This window comes from Pantherophis guttatus, chromosome 2 (assembly GCF_059756535.1).
Source record: "Pantherophis guttatus breed Tessera chromosome 2, ASM5975653v1, whole genome shotgun sequence".
In the NCBI taxonomy this organism is placed as follows: domain Eukaryota; kingdom Metazoa; phylum Chordata; class Lepidosauria; order Squamata; family Colubridae; genus Pantherophis; species Pantherophis guttatus.
The window spans coordinates 74,542,778-74,555,890 of record NC_142064.1 but is presented as its reverse complement, the minus strand read 5'-3'; the positions used below and the strand labels follow the sequence as shown (position 1 = coordinate 74,555,890).

Sequence of the window (13,113 nt, the reverse complement as noted above, 5' to 3'; positions counted from 1 at the left end):
GAGATTTGCAAAATTTGATCTGCAATTTAGAGCACTATTTGGAAACATGAAATATTCATATATTTAGAATAAGGATAATGTACATGGACAAAGATTTTTTGTCATTTGAGTAATGGTTCATAACCAGCCAGAAGTCAGAGGTTGTTTATGATTTCTTGATTTTTAAAACGATTGACTCAGCCTTCCATCCTTTCTAAGGTAGGTAAAATGAGGACCCGGATTGTGGGAGCAAGAAGCTGATTTATATAAATATACAAAAGTATGAAGGCTATTGCTTAACGCATTGTAAGCCACCCTGAGTCTCCGGAGAAGGGCGGCATATAAATCAAATTAAAAAAAACCCCGTAACTTAATTTTCTAAAAATTAAAATGATGCATTCTGTTAACAAAAGAAAAAAAAATCAATGTGGTGAATATTACTTAAAAAAATCAAGGTACAATCTAAATAACCTCATTTTAGTATGGAAGTCTGGGTTCTATTTCATTGTATTCTATGCTATGTGGGCATGTAGCTCTTCTCAGCAGTTTTATGATGTTTTTCCCTAAGAAATCTGGATTATGCATTGCTTTTTAAAGGAGAGTGTTTCTCAGAAATACAGGTAGTCCCCAATTTTTTTAAAAAAATATTTTTTATTAAACAGTTTGTCTTTAAAAGCAACACAAAAAACAATCACACATATATAAAAACAAAACATGTCAAACCATAATGTATTGAACATAACATAATTTTACAGCAGGTAGTCCTCAATTTATTTACTACAATTGATCCCTAAATTTCTGTTGCTAAGTGACACTTTTGTTAAGTGAGTTTTGCCCTATTTTATGACCTCTATTGCTAATTATTAAGTGAATCACTGCAGTTTTTAACTTGGTAACATGGTTGTTAAATGAATCTGGCTTCCCTACTGGATTTGCTTTCAGAAGGTCATAAAAGCGATCTCATAACCCTAGGACCGTGCAACTGTCATAAATATGAGTCAATTCCAAGCATCTGAATTTTGATCATGTGATCAAGCGGATGCTGCAACAGTCATAAGTTTGAAAAACACATGTCACTTCTTTCAGTGCCATTGTAACTTTGAATGATCACTAAATGAACTGTTGTAAATCAAGGATTATCTGTACTGGGTTCCAAAGATGGTAATCCCACTTTTAAACAAATTTGCTATACAACCTTTTTCATTTTAACTCTTTTAAAGCAATTAGTGGATTTATCAGGAAATATATGGATTTGGCAGCACAATTGTAAACTAAATCAATCAGATTTGATTTGTGAGAAGTCAGGCGTTATTTAGGATGTTCACCATGAAATACCTTCATTCTTTGACTCTTAAACTGTTATTCACTCCCATTTTTTCCTGTTTGTTTTCACTAAGAATGTGCAATATGTGTTCGGGGATTAAAAGAGGAAAAACAGCAGTAACAAAACTGCCTTTTAATAATTTGGTTTTCCTTCAGACTTTTTCTAGACTTCATTTATGTACTGAAATTGTTTGTTTGAAGGATACTACGGCTTCACAGTTCTAAAGCATTGAAGTCGCCTGCTTTGCTGGAGCAAGACATTAACATGATAAATGCAGTTCTTATACAGGGGATGAAAGCACAGGACTGTGTCTCTTAGAAAGACTCAGCTTGGGGTGCTGAACTTAATATTTATGATGGATGATGAAGCTTGGAAACGGCCATTTCACTATTTCCTAGACAGAGTTTCAGATCCAGGAAAGGAATTGCATCATTTCCTGTTTTCATGAACCATTATACCATCACTTGGGAAAACCTATAATTCATCCTTTGTCCGGAGAACATTTTTATTTTAACTGTCTTGTCTTTTCTATTACAATTTCACTGCCTACAAAATTGCCTAAGAAGGAATTTGGTACTATGATACATCCAGAACAGCACATTACACTTTAGGTTTACATAAATAGTTAACTGGAAGAATGCAAGCCTGCCTTTTATTTTTTGTTAAAAAGCATTTAAATTAATAATTTATTTTTGCTTGAACTGCAGAAAGAGCTATCTCTATGTTTAAAATTGTTCTTTCTCAGTGCCACTTAGCAAGAACTAAACTGTGAACTTTTTAGCAGTTATTTATGTTGTATGTCCCTGCGGATCATTTCCATTAGGATAGATCTTGCTGCCTCAATTCTCCGTGGAAATGTGCTAATCACGTTGAAATCTTTTGCTGTGGGCCAGATCTCCTGGTGTGTACCATATCCAGAATTTTAACAATAGTGTTCAAGAAGAACTATTTGTAGTTTACTTGCACGTGTTCATATTCTTGAATGACAGATTATGAGAACTACTTGACAGAAGGAAATATAGTGTTTTAAGAGGGAAAACCTTCAAACACAAACATGAAGAAATGTATATAGATTTTACTTATATGTGGGCCTGTGTAATTTTCAAAATTTCTGCTTTTGCTGGAATTTCTGGGAAAGTATTTATTGCCAGTGATTTTTGAACAGACCGTCAGGTTTTTCAATGTTGAAATCTTGAACTAATGTCTGCTGCGGTAAGGTCATTGTCTAGCAAACCACACAGATTTAATATAGAATGCACTTTAACTAAAAAAGTTGAGATTTATGTTGTTTACTTTTCTGTTATTGTAACACAGCAATTAAAGCTAAGAGATGACTGGATAGTAAGTAATAAAAAAGATGCTCTCAGTGATCTCATTAAAAATTTATAGTGTTTTACAATACCATATAGGATGATACTGAGCTGAAAAGAGATTGGCAATAGGAAGCTATTCTTAGTACAAAGCATCAGTATATATAAGGCATTTTTTTCATGACATCAGCAATTAGATTTAACTGAGGTTAATGTGGAAGTATCAACTATTGATTCAATATTGGAAAAAGTATGACAGCATAATAATTTGCTTAAAAGTAGATATAAAGATGCAGTAATTGATATAGTATGATTCATATCTTGCTTTAATATAGAGTTAACATACCATTAAAGGAACTCAATATAATTGTGTTGCAGCAGTCATAATACTTTTACCAAGGCTTGTCATATGAATAACAACTTAATCGTATACTGGAAGTAAGTTCAGTTAGTTATATGAATAGCATAATTATACTTTTAAATCTTTGGGAACTAATAGGCCAATCCTGTGGTATTCAGTTTGTAGCTGTTTGGCAATTGGTTCACACTTAGGACCAGTTAAAGTATCCCTTGGTGGTGAGATTGCCATTTGCAACCTTCCCTGCCAACTTCTCTAGAATGACAGTAAAAATGCTGGCAGGGAAGATCCCAAATTGGTGGGGCAGGACTTTGTCGTCTGCTCAGCCTCTCCCTGACACCATGTGTTCACACCAAGCCAGCCACTCACTCAATCCTATGCCCCCTCCTTGATGCCCACTGCACTACCACACACTTCCCAACTCCTGCTGCACCCCAACACACCCTCCCCAACATATGCCACACCCACAGCCACTCTCCTCATGAAATTGTATCTCTTGCACAGCCCGTCACAGCATCATGATCCTTCCCAACCTACATTGCATCATTGCTCAACTTTCATGGCTTTGACAGCACCTTGGTGAACCCTCCCTGACCATTGCTGCACCTCTTTGCAGCCCCTCACACCCTCTCTGATCCAGGCTGTGCTGTGCTTTTCACGTGCCCACTCCTACCCTTTCACACAGTCCCCAACCCACACCATGCCCTGGGCTTCACTGCATCTCTTCTGTGCCCTGTGCCTCCCTTCCCTCTCTTCCTATCGACCTGGGATTTTCAATTCCCTGCTGGCTTCCCTACTGACTTTGGTTGTGGGAAAATGGTAGGAAGTTCAGAGATTCAGTTTATGACAGCAACTGGAACTGCAGAGAGTGACGTTGCGAAGTGATGCAGGAAAAGAACCCATTGGTCTCATGGAAAGAAATACTTTATTTGGTCTGTAAGGTGCCAGAGACATGATTTCTAGCAAGTCTAAACTATCATTGTTATCTTTCCATAGGTATATAATTATAGAATTTACTGTACATTTAGAAAATCATTAGTCCACAACAATGCCAGATCCAAAGTATTTTCTGAATGATATCAGTGTGTGCTTGAATAAACGTTGTGTTTTCATTCAAGGTCACGAGGCTCTGAGCTTCTTTTTTCGCACAATGTTCTAATCACTTTCTTAATCACCCCCAGTTTGTATGAGGGCCTGATATAGGTTGTCTGCATACTACTTGCAGCAACTGAACAGAGCTGAAAAGAAATTAAAATTGTGATTCAACTGCATTTTTATCTGTACATGTTGGACACTATTATTGAAACATACCAAATGCAAAGACCTTTGTTTTATCAGTAAATTTATTATTTACTGATTTTATTTTTATTATTAATAAAAATAAAATTATTTGTATTTTTTAAAATATTATTATTAATAAAATATCAATTTCTTCATGTAACCGATTTATTATTGTATCACTCTGAACTTTATTGATAAAGAAAAGGCTATAAATATGTACATGTCCCTGTTAAAGTCATAGACAACAAGGAGCTTCCAATGATTACAGCTCTTTCAAGTGCTGTGAACAATTCCTTTATTTAAAAAAAAATCCACAGGTATCTCATCTCCTGCAGTCTTTAGTGTAAGTCACATTTTCTCTTGTATTTTCAAATCAATTCTTGCAGTAGTTATATACATTCAACATCTAAACTATTTAAATTTGGTTTTTCCATTACAGAAGGAATATTGTATTTGAACATACATTCTAAAAGAATATGGTGGCAGCATGACTAAAGCTAATTTTAGGAATGCCCAGGCATCCTGTAACTGTCCACAAAAAGCTTGTCATTAATGTGAGTATAGAGAGTGCGCAGAACATATATTTTCTTTTTCCTTCTCCAAGGAGGTCCAATAACATACTTTGGATCAAGTTGCAATAGCAGAGCTAATGAGTGACTGTTAACTGCTAGAGTGCCTGACGCTCTCCATAATGGCTCAAACTCAAAATGGAGAAAGATGCTTCTTTGGCGATACAGAACAATGCTTTGAGTGACACAGCAGCATTCACCAATATCCAACGCAGGGTTGGGTTCTACTTACCTTTACTACCGGTTCACAAGAGGAGTGGGCGCATGCACAGATCGTCAATTATGATGTCTGGGTGGGTGGGCAGAGCCTTCCGCCGGTTCTAAAGAATCAGACAGAACCAGGAGCAACCCACTACTGATCCAATGCCAAGTGCTGCTGTTCAGGGTAGCCTAGATGGTGGAGAGATAGAAAAATGTTTCTATTCTCTCTGTGTGTGTCTCTCCCTCCCTCCCTCCCCCCTCTCTCTTTCTCTTTCTCTTTCTCTTTCTCTTTCTCTCTCTCTCTCTCTCCCCCCCGTGTGTGTGTGTGTGTGTGTGTGTGTGTAAGAGAGAGAGAGAGAGAGAGAGAGAGAGAGAGAGAGAGAGAGAGAGAGAGAGAGCTCAACAGAATCAAATTTAGCATTTTCCAATTTTTTTGAAACACAGAGCCCAAAAAAGTTCACTATCACTGTTGTAGGTTATTATGAATTCACTCTCATTTTAATTATACCTGAAAGACAGTGAAAGTGCTATTACTGCTTCTTATCAGATGCTTAAAACGATGTCACCTAGTTCTGTTTAGGTTACTACACAAATTATTTTATACTTCTAAAATCTTGATACAGCTTTTCATAATAATATGTACTTTATAATTCAAGTATTATAAGAACTCTTTATTGCCTCGGAATCCACTGGCTACAAGATGCATAGTTTGGTATTGGATTTTGGCCAGGAGTAATAATTTGTGAACTGAAATTTTAGAAGAAAGAATAATATGGTTTTTTGGTCAATCTTTTGCAATATTGTCATGTCAGTTACATAGTCAAAGAAAACAGTAGTAATGATTTAGAACTTTTAAAATGTACTAGATAAGAAATGTTTGATAATTTTAATTTGGTTCTTTCTATCACAAAGTCCCATGGTAAGGTTTTCTGAAGATTCTTTTTAGATTATGTGAAGTTTCAGGATACACCATAAATGGCCTACATATTGTACAATAAAATTGTCATTGGACAAATAAAATCAGCTGATACTTATCCTTGAGGTTTTTATAATAATTTAGACATAAATATTTTTAACGTTGTCTAGGTAGGTACTTAAAATTGATTTTGTGTGCAGAAATTGAGAAATAAACTATCTGTAATAAGGCAACCATTTATATTTTTTTCTTATTCTTTTGTTCTCCTCCTATGTCAATTGCTCCCTATATCTCCTTACTGAGTAAAATTCAGAATTAAGCATTGCTTCCGCAATCCACTGCAAAGTAGGTGCATTCTTGATACATTTTCTCTTGAGATTTACAAAACATTTGTCCATAAAGCAAACAGAAATGTCATTTTCTTATATTCAGCTTGCTGGAGCTTAGTTCAGAACTAGTGTTTGGTATTCTGAAATGGTAAACATCTCTTTATTTTAGCAGCAAATCTTATACATCCATTTCATAGCTTTTATAGCAATAAAAAATGGACTACGTACATCATCTAGAGTGGGCTGCAGTGCTATTGTTTTGCTTATTGCTCTTTTCTGCAGTGGTCAAATAGTTCCTCTGAGACCAAATACTGGTACTTTGGCATCTGCACAGCCTATGTTAGGCAGCTTGTGTCAAATGAAGAACTGTGACAAATATTTGTAACAAGCATGCTAATTAAATAAAATAGTGCTGTTCGGAATTGTGAAGGAAATAATATTATTAACAAATTGAAAATAATTTGTCAGCTTTGTTCTAATTGATTATAATGCTGCTATCTAGAGAAATGCTGATAGTCCATTTGGGAACAGCTGAAAAGAAATATTTTTTATGAATTTGTTATTTGTTTTGTTAGTATTGAAAGCCCCTCCTCCACCTACAGACATTACTGTAGAGAATCAAAATGGTTTTGTGCTGAGAAAATACAGCCTTGCCCTTGAATAGTTTTTCTACTCTTATTGACAGTAATTAATGGTTAGCCATGTGCTTCTCGACTCCTACTAGGTTTGGGAAGAAACATATTACTTAAATCCAGTCTAAATTCCAATCTTGTTCAGGAATAGTGAGTGCCTTAATTGCCCTACTAGATTAATTTGCTGAGGACAGAATGTAAGATTAATTTTCTTGGTCTTCTTACACTTTTCAGCAGTGCATTTATTTTATTTTCAGAACTCAGATTAGAAATGCAATATTCTGTTCCAGTTCTCACATCCCACACGCCCATCCTAATTATATATATATATATATATATATAATTTTATACCTGCTTATTAGGGCTTTCGCTCCCCTCCCCCCAAGCGGTGTTGTTCTATACAAAGCTGGCTTATTGCCCCCACAATCCGGGTCCTCAATTTACCTACCTCGAAAGGATGGAAGGCTGAGTCAACTTTGAGCCTGGTGAGATTTGAACTCGCACTAATTGCAGGCAGCTGGCAGCTAAGTGCTAGCACTTAACAGCACTTAGTCCGTTGCACCACCGAGGCTCATATAAAAGTGTAGAATGGTTTTTAATTGAACTTTTCATCTACTAAGTCTCTCGTATCTATTTTATCCATATCATACTGGTTGCTGAACAGGATTTCCAGTGCTACTTGGATTTTTTCTTTTTAATTCTTAGACCTGTGCAAGTAGAACAAAATCATGTTTATAACATTTACTGTTTACTTTGTGAGATAAAAACTTCATCCATCCGTTCATACCAAGCCAACCCAATGTATAATTGGCCAGGTTAGAATTAAACTCCCAAAGAATTGAGGCAGGACACGAACAAAGAGCACTCATTATGTTCTCAAAGCATTAGAGCTGTCTTACATTTTATCTGTTCCAATAGGGCAGATGTGGGCAATTATGGTCATTTTATGACTTGAGGACTTCAACTCCCAGAATTCCTGAGCCAGCCATAGAGACTTTCATAAATGCTGGCTCAAGAATTCTGGGAATTGAAGTCCACAAATCATAAAAGGGCCATAGTTACCCCCTGCAGTAGGACATGACCAGTCCCACATCTCATGATTGTCAGCAATGCCATTTCAATGCACACTACCATCACAGTAATTTGAAAGCAGAAAGAAGGCAATGGACTATGGAATTGTCTGAAAGGTTCTATAGAAGCTCATTCATCAAATCTAAATATGTACCCTTGGCATGCTTAGTTTTGGAAGGGGTTATTTTTTTCAATTACTAAATTGAATTATGTAATTTTATATCTTAACAATAAATACTTAATTGCCTAATTTATGCTTTCACTGGTAATTCTCAACATTTTAAACAATAAATGGGAAATATTAAAAAAACTTCTCATTATCTTCTTCCTTCCCAAAATGCTTCAAAAAAACCCCATTAAATAGCTTTTGTTAAATAAAATGTTATTCTCATTTTTAATAATGCAGTAGAAAATTAGAATGCTAACCAGGGATACTTTGTACGTACCTAAAAAGAGGAAAAGACAGCATGGTGCCTGCAGAAATGTGCCTGAAAATACCTCCTCTAGAGACTGCTGAACTCCTTGCCTTATTTTGACTACATTATTTTAATTAAAACAAACTGAATAGGAAGATTATATGCAACAAAACAAAGGAATATTCTTTTAGCTTCTTCATTCCTGGGATAGCCGTTGACTATACAGGTAGTCCTTGACTTACATCAGTTCATTCAGTGACCATTCAAAGTTACAACAGAACTGAAAAAAGTGACTGATGGCCATTTTTCATATTTACGACCATTGCAGCATCCACATGGTCACATGATCAAAATACAGGTGCTTGGCAACTGACTCATATTTATGATGGTTGCAATCATGTCATGTAATCATCTTTTGTAACCTTCTGGCAAGCAATGGAGCAAGCAAGTCAATGGAGCAAGCAAGTCAATGGAGAAACCAGATTCACTTAACAACCATGTTACAAACTTAACAACTGTGGCAAGAAAGGTTGTAAAATTAGATTTGAGCCAGCAGTGTGCAGCAGCTGCCAAAAAAGCCAACACAGTTCTGGGCTGCATAAACAGAGGAATAGAATGATTGGTCAAAGTCACCCAGTTGACTTCATGCCTAAAACAGGACAAGAATTCATAATCACCCAGGTTTTAGCCCACTGTTTTCAGTGTAGACATTTTAACAAATAAAAATATTCAGAGGTTGTAGAGAACATCCTGAAGATCCAAAATAATGGTGGTAAGGCTCTGTGGAATATTGGCTGGCTTTTTGGTAAATAGTTATCTTGGGACTGTGCCCACCATGACAGTAATTTTAAATAGTCAATTTTCCTATAGCTGACATTTTGTGAGAATGACCTTTAGTCCAAAATGATAATATTACCTGGCTTAAAGCAACCTAATGGTGGATGTAAACATTATCATTTGTTAATGAATATGCAGAATTACTATCAATAAATTATAGTATCAGCTTCTACCACAAAGTAATGTTTTTGTTTTTATTCAGTCTTACTTTTGAAAAGTGCCTTTTTGAAAAGTAGCCTAACGAAAGGAAAGTTTGGGAAACTCTAGACATTATAGAAGTGCCTGAGTTAGCAAAAAAATTGGAAACAAAGGTACTATAACATTCTTCAATTTTTTTTGACCTTGGATAGTCCTCAAACTGAGCTAAAATCTCTTCTCAAACCATAGTTTACACACACACACACACACACACACACACCCTTCAATCCATAGTCCACACACTCTCTCTCACACACACAAATGCACACACATTGGTATAGCTCATATGTCTGTCAGTGCTTTCCCCAGTGACCATAGGCAAGGGTAAGGTGAAGTTGTGATATCATATTTAGCTAATTTTTAAAACATAATAGCAGAGAAGAAAGTTGTCAATGTTTCAGCTAATTCAGTGGAATAAAAAGCACAACTTTGCACTGGTCCCTTCATCCAATATTTGAAAAATTTCCAAATAAGTTCAGGGATTTCCCAATTACATGAACTCTAAATCTTACCTTTTGAAGATTTTTGTCTTTTACTATGATGCATATCCAGTGGTGGGATTCAAATAATTTAACAACTGGTTCTCTGCCCTAATGACCGGCTGGGTGGACGTGGCCATGGTGGCCATTGCCAGGAGTGTGTGGCCAGGGGCATATGACAGCCAGCACTTGGCCGCATGCAACCCCTGGGAGCAAAAATGGGCCGCGGGGGGCCACACCGCCCTCATGCCCCCCATTTTGGGCCTAGGAGGCCTCCCTGCAGCCTCCTGGGAACTAAAATGGGCCACTGGGGGGGCAAGATGCACCCCCATGCCCCGTTTTGGGCCCAGGAGGCCTCCCTGCACTTACCTGGGAGCCAAAATGGGGCACATGGAGACCCCTGGAAGGGGTGGGTTGGGGAAGGCAGGGCCAGCCAGCAATTTAAGTACCAGTTCACCTGAACCGACCTGAACTGGCTGAATCCCATCACTGTGCATATTCAGAACAAGGGGAAAAGTCCTTTTCATTTTTCTGCTGATTGTTTATACTTCTAAGAAATAAAAAAGCTTCCTCTGAATGAATATGGACATTTGATTTTTTTAAAAATTGATTCATAGTTCATCATTTCTTTTGGAATATTTCAAAGGATAGCAACAAAGGATAGCAACACCAAAGTTAATGAAAATTCTTTCATTAAATGGTTATATATTTGGAGCATATTACAGTTAAGGACAACAGGATATTATTCCACATCCTTCTCAAGCACATAATGTCTTCAAAAACTGACAAAATGTTTGAATTATTACAAAATCTGCATATTTCCAGGCCTCTATGCTAAATGTCTTCAATTTATATAAATGCTTTTTCTTTTGAATTAGTGCTACTTTTTACTAAATGTTTTTGCTTCTGTACTTACTATAAAAATGAAATGAATCTTTGCATTATAAACAGAGTGTTCCCAAATACCATCTGTGAACTTTTTTCACACTGAATTGTGAGTCTGTTTTAAATATTATAAAATATATTCCATATATTCCAATGGTTTCAATAATCAGCAGTTTAAGATACAATTGTATTCTCAGGTTCTATATGGATACATTTAAAATTTCAGTAAAAAGTATTTTAAAAATGAATATGACTTATACAGTTTGTTTAATGCAGATAATTTTTAATAAGGGACATATGGATATATGCTATTAATACAATATTTTGTAATCTTTTTTATCTGAGCTTGTTGAAGACAGAAAGATGCAATAATCCAATGGCCATGGTTGTAATTGGAGATACTAGCACTATCTCACCTTCAGCCTGACAAGTTTTGCATATATTCTGAATATCCATAGTTGTGATTGAATGGTTCAGTTGTGTGGAATGGAGAGAAGATTTCTTTGTAACCATATTGTCAGGCCTAAACTATTTCCTGAAAAAATCTACTTGTTTTCTTTTGAGCATCTGATCAAAATGTTCCTTTTGTGCCCAAGTGCCTTGACCTATTTCTTCTTTGAAGTCTTTTTTGCTGATTAGGGGCCTTGTTATTCTTTAATAAAAGATTATTTATATTTTAAAATGATGGTGGGGGTGGGGAGTGGGGTTGGGGGGTGATTTAGTGTGTGGCCGATATCACATATACCTTGACATTGCCCCTTGTGAAGAAAAATCTAGTTTATAATTTAAATAAATAAATAAATATCTAATGATTTATTTAGGTTTTATAACCTACTTCAGAGTTTCTTTTTGCTTTTGTGCAAAATATGTGCTTGTACCTTTGATGGAAGAAATTGAGGATACCATTAGAAGGTCAGACTGAAAATTGTAGAAGTTTTTTTTTTTTAATGCTTATGTTTTTCCTGTTGCTCTTATTACATACAGATCAACTATATGTATGACAGGACATTCATTTTAGTTTTCTTGTCATATATCCTAAAGTTTGTACATTTTCTTAACTTGATTCTATTTAATCCTATTCTTCTTCCAAGTTTCCAGATCTGTGTCTGATTTTTTTTAAAAAAGTGCTTTTGACATTTGATTTTTAAATATTAGATTATCTGTGATGATACCTAGCATGTACATATTTTCTGTTCACTATGTAGGTATAAACAATATCCAGATGTTTACAATGTATTTTTTCATAAGCATGTTATGGTAGAAGATGTATGTTTTGCCTCTGAAAGTATTCAGGTGGGTTTTTTAAAGCAAGCCTTTATTTCAGATGCAAAAATGGTAAGGTTGTTATTTCTTTTTGAGGGTTAAAGTATGCCTTGTTGTCAAGAGGATGAATGACTTCATTATGACTGCAGTGCACGATAGAAGGAAGAAGGTCTGGAGTACAGAAGGGGGAACTTGCTGAGTTTAGAGGATAAATAATCCTTGGAACAACTGATTTGCCAGTGATGGCTAATACATCATCTCAAGTAGGAAATATACATGCCATTCTAGAGAAATCATGCAAGGAAATAAAATGTTGATGAAGTGAATATGTAGTGGGTAAACAATTACCAGATAGTCTCTACAGAAAGAAAGGCATATTCTCAGGATCATTTTTTTTTATTGCCAGTCAGTGAAAGAGATGATCATTCCCATTGTTTACTCAGAGGAAATGAGTGGATTATGTTGATTAGATTCATTAATTATTCATATTATACCCATAGAACAGGTGTTCAACATGAGTGTAAGCTATTCAATAAAAAATGGATGCTAAAGTAGTACATAATATAACTTAATTATAGGAACTATTTAAAATATTCAAGGATGTTTGACAGAAAGAGTGGGCATTTAATCCTGTCCCTACCTGAGGGATGGGATACCTCAGATACAGTATGTTTTCTGTCTATTTCAGATCAATGTTCTTCTGGTGTGAAAAGCCTCAGTAATTCATTCTTTTGTTAAGCTTTTGAAATTCATATTTTAACTGGGTAACTGCATTCTACATTGGTACCTTTTTGAATGATCAAAAAAATGCACTTCTCTCATGAATTGTTATATTTATCGATTCTCTGAAACCTTGCAACTATCTGGACCCTGAAAGTGAAGCAGGAAATATTTGTACCAATTCATTGAGGCTGAACACTCCGTGTCAGAAATTACATCTAGAAAAGGAAATAAAGGAGAAGCTGCCTCAGGTTTACCACTCGAATTATTTCCTAGCATTACATTGAATTTAAAGTACTTTTAAATCTGAATATGACACCCAAGTTTCTGACTTCTTTGACTTAT

The 13,113-nt window shown here is 35.6% G+C and overlaps 1 protein-coding gene across 32 annotated transcripts in view; it reads left to right on the top strand.

Moving 5' to 3' along the window:
• Positions 1-13,113, top strand: part of PTPRD (protein tyrosine phosphatase receptor type D) — a 1,336,531-nt gene that overhangs the window by 78,008 nt on the left and 1,245,410 nt on the right. The gene's annotated exons all lie outside the window — the stretch shown is intronic.